Below are 9,435 nucleotides of genomic sequence, written 5' to 3'. Positions count from 1 at the left end.
TTATTTAAGGGCATTTTGAGAATATACTTAATATACAGTACTTACTATTTTTTAAACTTTTCAATCTATAATATTTTTAACTGTACCTACATACCTTAGTTATAGAGTTATTATTTTTTTTTTTATTTATACAGACTAATGAATTTTTTAATACCTAACTCATGTTGCAATAAAATCAATTTATTTTTACAAAAACTGAACCTCACAGTAAAAAAAATGATTGCGAAATACGATAGGCAATTAAACTTAAAAATAATAATCAACAAAATTCATCTGGTTTTATCGTTTGAATATATGGTAAGTTAAAACAAATAAATTATTGCATGACAAACAAAATATATTATACTGGCTGTAAGGATTCGATTGCAAATTGCAATATACGAGTATAATTTAGTATCAGTTAACTTTTAAAAGCGTCATACATTTTTCATAAGAAGTTACAAGAAATTACAGAAAAAGTAATTAATATAATGTACCTGCTGAATCAAAGTTTATAAGTTAGTTAAGTTTAAACCATACAATAATTATATTTACATTTATGAGGACGCTGCACTCGGGCATTTGTTGTCTCTATCTTACAAGTGCGTAACATAGCAAATTTACGCTCCACAGAGTACGTTTAGCTCAGTTAATTTTTTACGATAATTAAGTTTTAAGTGAGTTATTCGATTTTTAATTGACGCTTTATTATGTACGCAAAATTTGCTTCAAAATCCTAAAAATCCCACAAACCAACAGCGATAAAGTTCTTACCGCGTCTAATTTCATTATGGGTCGATTCACACTAATTTTTAAACTAACGGAGCTTGAACGTGATTTGCTGAGCTTGAATTTGCTATGTTACGCACTTTTAAGACAGAGACAATAAATGTCCGTGAAGTGTCCTCTTAACTAACATATTTTTACTATAATATATGCCTAATACTTTGATGATACATACCAAACAACACATGAGTAGGTAGGTACAAGTTAATAAAAACTGTGACTTATTTTTTTTAACAATAAAATGTATAATGACTTTATGTAATATAATAGTAGATAGGCTGTTATTGTTGTACGAACTAATAGTTTATGAAATATCGTTTTCACTATTATGCATTTTTAGAATAATGAATTTCTCTTCATGAAATGTACCTTTGGAAGCTTAGCATGATCAAATAATTGTAGAAATTGAAACGACACTCTATAATTATATAATGCGTATTATGGTCAATAAAATATAAAAAATTGCTCAGCATTCATATTTATAGTTATCAAGAAAAAATAAATTTATTTCATTAATTCTGAGTGATTAATTTGATTTGATTATAATTATTGAATGGCTTAATTATACTACTTGATTATAATGAATACAATATTTTGCGTTTTGATTGAATCATATTGTGTTTTATTGAAACAAAAGTATATTTTATTGAATAGTGATTTTGATTTTATTTTTTAGTGTTTTTAAACTATATATAAGCTATAATTGTAGTGTACTTATATGTTATATACCAATATGAGTCGATAGACATAATGTTATTTATTTGAATTGTATATTCAATAGTTGGAAAAAGTTCCTATAATCACATTGTATAAAATGTTAATGTGTGATTTCAATGTTCTATAAAATTATTTGTTTGATAGTATATGCACCTACGGGTTAACTGAATGTCAATGTTGGAAAATAAACTGGAAACACTTGAACTTTTTTTAATCCCCAACTAGGTTACAATTGAATCTGAAAAATAATAATAATCAATCACCAAATGTCGATATGTATTACTTAATATTTATTTATAAATTAATTGTATCTACGTACTTAGTTATTTAATTTAATTTGTATCTGTACTCAACGCCCTTGGACATTTATAACTTAAATAAAATATAAATAAATACATTTCTTATTATCCCTGTATAGGTACTACATATTATGTTGCAGTATATTATACTTCCATGTAATATGTCAATGCAATTCGTAACAAAGTTATTTTCAATAATATTGTTGATCGCCCTTTTTCTATGGAAAGTCCAATCAAAGTTTAACTTACCTAACTTATACCATTTGATTTTTGATTTATTTCCCAGTTAACTCAAAACTAATATTTACCTTATTGCACCAATTCCTACTGCTTGGTGATTTATTCTAACACATGGTCATACCCAATAATCCAACCAAAATAAAGGTTGTGAATGTAGTGTAACGGTATGTGAAAGATAATCCAATTGTTTCAATATTGTACATAATTAGTATTTGTACTCTATTGTGCTTCAGTTTTATTTCTAGTTATTTTAGTTATAGTTTACACAAGTCTTCAAAGTTTAAATCGATTTCTATAAGTGTAAGTTGATGACCGTACACGTAATATAACTGAACAAATTTATACAATGTACTAGACACTAGTAAAGTAGTAATTATTGTTTTCTACTTGTCTGTAATATTATCGTTAACCGTTGTTTAAATACACTGTCCAAATAAAATAATAAACTATTTAAACTTGAAACTAATAATAATATAATACTATGATAGCATCATAGAATTGCAGAACCCGCGTTTCTTGAACGTTATTACTTCAAGTCATTAATTGTCTAATGAGAATTTATTGGTTCGAGCAATATCGTACAATCCTATTGTCTGCACACATTTAATTATAAACTAATTTCATGTTATTTGGTTTGTTATATAGTTGAAATACAATATTTTTTTTTTTTTTTCATTTTAATATAATACCAACGTTTAACTAATAATAAATTCAATATAAACTTTGTCACAACTCCCGATGATTTTCAAATACATATAAGTTAGCCTGAAAAAGGCACACGACATAATGATTCATATTAAAAGGAGATTTTAAACTATGCAGTGGAGATGGCACACCAGGTCAGGAAAAACGAATAATTAATAAGACCTATTTCTCGATACCAGTTTCTGTATTTCATACCACATATGTTTATATTTGACAACCACATAATCAATGATGGTAATTTTATAATAATATCATTATATTCAAGTATTTATTTATTGAAAAAATTGTCAAACAAAAAAGAGACGTAGGTACTAAGAATTATCACGTCCGGTGCTATTTTGTTTTTTTTCCGTCCCTCAATAGAATTATGACCAAAGTATAATATGCTTAAGAAATAATGTTTTTGACGTTGCAAAATAACGAAAAAAATAAAAAAAAATGTCCAACAAGATCACAATATTTGTGGCAAAAAATATTATGAATACAAAAAAGTGCCAACCAAAACGACCGTCACGTATAGTAAGCGCATACAGAATGATATTAATACGTTTTCACATATCATTAGGCATTTCTTTAAATATTTATACTTCTAAGTAGGTGTCTCTAGACCATTGACCTTTGGTCATTCTTAAAGGAATCGTTAAGAATCGAAGGGCAAGGCAAATATGAAGAAATATGGTCGGCGGCTACCACCGTTTTCCTTTAAGACTGATCCGCGGAATACATCGCGGTTAACCGCTAGCGAGTGACGTATACCATATTAATACATGGACAGTATGGTCGCTTACTCGCTTTGACCTATATTTAAAACCATTAACCGTGGTAGTTACATGGTGTACGAGCCATCGACAAAAGATAGCTGTTTCTCCTGTTACTATTGTGGTACTGGTTTTCATGTTTCACGCCCCGTAATGCTGCAACTTGGACCAAGCATGAGATAACTTTTGAAATCGATTTCACGATTTCACCCCCCCCCCCCCCCCAGCCACATATCACCTCGGCTCATCGTAGTATGGAATCTAATATTAAAATTTAAAAGTCATTGAACACATTGTTTACAAGCAATATTTATATGGAATAGATTATAACTTATAAGTATAATATCAGATAAAAATAAAATTATTCTTGACAAATATTTGAAAGGCTAATTTTCAACACGGGGGCTAGGTGACACTTAGCCACGAATATACCCTACAAAAAAAAAAAATGCCTATAAAGTGTTATTGTGTAATGGAGCTTTCAAAATTGTGAGTGGCATAGATACTAAAAAAAAAAATTGAAGTTTACATTTTTATTATTATTATTATTTTGAGCTAATAAATCATCAGAAAATATAAGACACTCATTTAGAATTTGAAATTGTTTTTTACAAACATTATATTATTATTAAAAATATGTATAGTTTTTAATAAGTTTAAATAATATGTCATTCCGTGTAGGTATATCGAATAACAAATAATGTAATATACTTATATAATATCAAGTGCCTATTCAGTTAATATTCTCAATTAATTAAACAAAATTATTTTTAGTAGTGTAAGGAAGTATCATATCAAATATACTATATTCTTACCTTATAAGCACGTCCAGCACGAGGTTATTTAGAAAAAATAAGAAAAGTACATTTTATCTCCTTCAATGTTTCATTAAGTTCAAAACAACCACTTATATACTCGAGTTCTTATGAGTTCTATTCAATTCCTTTAAGAAGCATAATTCTATTCACCATAAAGCTGTATATAAAGCTCCTTCACCGAAAACTATTCATACACGAAAACCCATTAATTTAATAGAACACTTATATTAAATCACACTAACAGAAAACTTACCACACAATTATTAATTCAAAACAAATTACGGTAAGTACAAGTGCACAAGCACAACATGTCAACATAGCATAGAAATGCATAATATAAGTAACCACGTAGGTAATTGAACGAAAATTGTTTCTTCATAATTTTTTTGTATCAGACTAACTTAAATAAATAATATACTATAAAATATAGAATATATTTAATTTATATATTCATTATCTATGTATTTAAATTTAATATATTATCATATGATTTCTGAATGCATTAAAATTTATTAATAAAAATAAAATAAAATAAAATAATAATAAAATTATTATAGTATTATGCTGAATTAGTGCTATATGTTAAAAGTTTGTATCTACCTACTGTCTAACTATAACATATAAGATTGAACAGTAATAATATTTTTATAGACTAGTCGCGTTGTTGATATTAATACGAGTATATCTTAGGTACCTAATATTATTATAAGGCCCAAAGAAAGTTTTTGGTGCATCAATATTTTTTTTTTCTGTTTGTATTTGATTATATTTAGATCTTATATAGTAACATATCACTGAAGTGTAAAAATAAAAATAATTTATTTAATATTAAAAATGCAAAAAAATGCAAAAAATAAATTTGTATAAAATCAGCTGTGCACAAACCACTTCAAAAATCATTAAATAGTCTTTAAATTATAAAGTGGTATTTATAAGGCGTCACATGAATAAATTATGGGTATATTTAGTCTGATATAGGTTGAGTTCAGAAAAATGAACTTTTATAAAGTAAGATATTATAATATTAAAATGGAAAACGTTTTATAATTAAATATTAAAAAAAGAAACATATCAATTATCAACCTATTTTTTTAATACAGTTACCGTATCATTATAATTATTATGATATAACCATAAACATTTGTACAAATGTCCTTGCTATAATATTATTTAAGCTCTAGGTATAGCTGAAATAAAAAAAATAATCGTTTTTAAGTGATCGTACATGCTATTTTGATATTTACGTATCCAAAAGTAGGTACATTACATTAAAATTTATATTTTACTTAAAGATTTTGTTTACATTGTACTAGATAATTTGATACTGAACTTATATTGGTTTATGTTATACTCTCTGGAATTAATGTAATAAATACAAAATAATGGATGATATAACTTTTAGACAGGATAAAATAAGTGTATCGTTTCATGTTTTTTATATATTTAATACTTACTTGCACCTACACCTTGTAAATATTATTTGTACAATATCAATATCGATCGATTTATCGGTATAATATAAACAATCATATTATTATAGCATTAAAATCTGTCAATAATAATACAAGCCACGAATAAAATATGACTGCAATAAACTTTAAATTCCCATTGTTAATATCCGATGGTCGACAGTTGTTGATAAAAATGATGCATATATAATATGTGTCAGCCGATGATGAGAAATGTAGTATTCTCTATTTTATAATTCACAAAATAATGGAATAAACTTTGAAAACTATGAAACCGAACGCAAAAAAAAAACACTTAATGGAGTTTGTGGAATTTTAAAATTGAAATAAAATACTGTTTTTTTAAACAACAGTATTTTATCATTAATAAATAACATACGCATGGATTCATCCTTAACGCTAGATCATAATTAATAAACAAAATAATAATTTATTCACATCGGAATAAAAAATATTTAATACGTATATTAGCAGTCCTTCTATTAACTGTAGTTACATAAGTAATTAACAGAAGGTATTTACTATCATAATGATGGTTTATTCGCTTATAGTTTCTATAGTATGTTATTTCTTATAGAAAAATCAAATGCTATTTCACATCTAGTTAGAAAACTGTTTAATTTTTAAATTCTTAATTAGTAAAAATCACATCATAACAAATCAGTATAATTTTAGATTAGGTCTGGTTATTTTTATGATATGAATGACTATAATACCATATTATTTAACGCCTGATTGAAAATCATCTTGGCCAAAATTAAAACATTTCAATGGTTTTTGTTAAATATATCGAACAGTTGTCAAACCCATTGTTCTAAAATCCTAAACATAACTATAATTAGTAGGTGCTTGACATAATTAATATTATTATTGCTGCTTATTAAATGTAGCAATCGGTTATACAATATTTCTAGTGTAATGATTATTTTCATGTTATATTTTCTGGGAAATATCTATGATAGTATAATACATTAGTTTCAGCTTAAATGTTAGATACATTCACGTCTGCGAAAAACGTAACAATATTGTAAATACCTGCCTAATTTAAAATGTATTTGATTTTTCTCATTTTATTTAATAACAAAAAATTCTAGTAATATAAAATCGTCAATCACAAATGAATAATTGAACCTATAAACATTATTTTATTTTAAATATTTTTTTTCAACCCGGTTGTTTTCAAACAACAAATGAAACCAGGCGATAATTCCAATTGAAATACAGTGCACCTGGGTACATAAATAAATTCGCATAGAACTAAAGTCTTGAAAGGTAAAATTGAGAAATGTTGATATTTTTTTTTTATAATAGATGTACGCATATAAAATTAATAGCCTCATAATCACTCATAAATACGGGTGGTTAAAGTTGTTTATCTTAAAATATTTAGGAGAACATAAAAAAATGTATCTATTAGTTTCCATATTATATTATGTAATCAACAACAGAGTCACTAATATCGATTATCATATCGCGTGGTTATGATTTACTAAAAATTTGTAAAAGTTGAAAAACATTGAATTTGATAAATTATTTTGAGTGACGGTCGGAGTAGTGGTATATGATTTTAGGTTTTGAATACTATTTTCCCAGTAAATCAGATACGCATAATAAAAGACGATCATATCATCAAAATGTATACATTTTTTCCAATCCTTGATGATGAGTGGATGCGAATTCCATGGTTTTCACCGCTACTGTATTATCCCTTGAATAATAAGATTCGAAGCGTTATATGTATGGGTGGTAAATCTTGATGTTTCTCTTTGGACTTCTGGACGATTTAGTACGATGATATGAATCGATCGTTACAATACGCACATGCAATACGACTCAAATATTATACGTATAAATGTATACATTTGTTTTGTTTGATAAGCTTTGGCAACATGATGTATTGTACGATTATTCGGGTGGAGGACGATAGTCGATAATGGACGGAGATGAAAGCTAGACAAACGACGAGCGACAACGATAAAAACGGTCGGAGGCCGTCAATCGTCGTGACGGAATTAAGTCGTTGTTTTTTCGGTCAAAATCGTAAAAACCAATAAATAAATAACGCGTAAAACGGCCATGCACGAGTAAACAATCAGAGACATCTTACTATAGTAACAGCCCCATCTTATAATAATATGTGTCAAATGTAGAAACTGCAGTGTGATATTACAAGAGTACGTAAATTGCGGTAGAGGAACATAGTGTAACGTTTAAGGGATGATAATATATTATTATTATTATTTTTGTTGTTGTTGTTGTTATATAGCGCGTATTTCGGGTCATGCGTGCCTTTGCTCCTGGTGCGGGAATGAGATCCCTTCGGTGGGTGGGCAGGATGACGGTGGTATGCACTCGTGGGCGACAGTCGTCTCGCAGCATCCCCCAAACGCACTCCTCCGGTGGTGGTCTCGCTCCGACGTTCGTCCGTCCCGAGGTACACACGGCCTAGCTAACCGTCCGTATCGTTACGCTGCGTTCAGGTAAATGTTAATTTATTCGTCAATAATAATTATTATTAGATCACAAAATATCATATTGGACGATAACGTTATTCGTCGTAATAATACGTAATAATATGTGACTGTTTCTGATCGTTATTTCTTTCTACATAATAATATGATATTATATTATAATTATATAATGTCATATTATTTAGACCATTCAGAATCAACACAACCGGTAAATTTTAATTTGATTACGAAATCAACAGTAGTATTACATACGAATTTGTGCAGAAGATTACCAAACTTAATTATAGTACCCATGTATATGGACAACATTTTATTTAATAAATTAATATCATAGTATAATACTATTATAATTATAACCATTGTTTGGCATATAATATTATAATTGTGTGAAATTCAGGTTTCTACAAATACGAATGTCATAAAATAAGTGATATTGTTTTAGCTAAACTGTTTTTAATATGTAGTTTAAAAGTCATCGAGGAAAAATAATATGTTTTACTATCAAGCACACAATTCCGGTAGAAGCATTTTATATTAATTTTTGTCGAGTACTCACGAACAATTATTATGTAATTTATTGCAATATATATACTGGAATTTTTCTTAACATGTTTTTATATATTATATATTATATAATATATATTATACTTAGATTATTATTATAATATTTCACTCGTCTGGTTTGACTTTCGATTAATATAAAAACATGTTAAGAAAAATTCCAGTTATAATAATAAGAGGTCAGTTTAAGTGTGCTTTGATATTTTTATCATTGCATTTTATATTGTTTTATACATTACTGATATAAAAAATTACATTTGTTTGTTTGTTTGTTTGAAAAACCCTAAACTAAATACGTATTGTTTTTTTCATATTGGTATTATAAAATATGTATAATGACTTATAGCGAATAAACGTCTTATAAGTTATAACATATCAATTATAACACACTGTGCTAATGAAAAAATATACACTAGTATTTACTATTTACAATATCAAATATGTATATATTACAAATCAGTGAATAATAAGAGAAAAAACTAAAAAAAAAATTATTATATAATTAATGAAACAATATTTAGGTATTCTTCTATTCAATTGTTTACTCCAACCTAGTACAATATAACCTCGTATATAAATATTTTCAAGTATTATGTAAATATTTTTTTCTTTTAAAATAATATAATACAAAA

At 26.9% G+C, this 9,435-nt stretch overlaps 1 protein-coding gene across 2 annotated transcripts in view; it reads left to right on the top strand.

The window, feature by feature from the left end:
- Positions 1-8,128: 8,128 nt before the first annotated feature.
- LOC111031020 overlaps positions 8,129-9,435 on the top strand; it is a 73,793-nt gene continuing 72,486 nt past the window's right edge. For both annotated transcript variants that reach the window (XR_002604158.1, XM_022310798.1), the window contains exon 1: positions 8,129-8,251. The gene's annotated coding sequence lies outside the window, so the exon portion shown is untranslated. The remainder of the gene's footprint in view (positions 8,252-9,435) is intronic.

This window comes from Myzus persicae, unplaced genomic scaffold, assembly GCF_001856785.1.
Source record: "Myzus persicae strain clone G006 unplaced genomic scaffold, MPER_G0061.0, whole genome shotgun sequence".
NCBI classification, from domain to species: domain Eukaryota; kingdom Metazoa; phylum Arthropoda; class Insecta; order Hemiptera; family Aphididae; genus Myzus; species Myzus persicae.
Note: the sequence above shows the minus strand (reverse complement) of the source record. Positions and strands in the feature narration are given on the sequence as shown.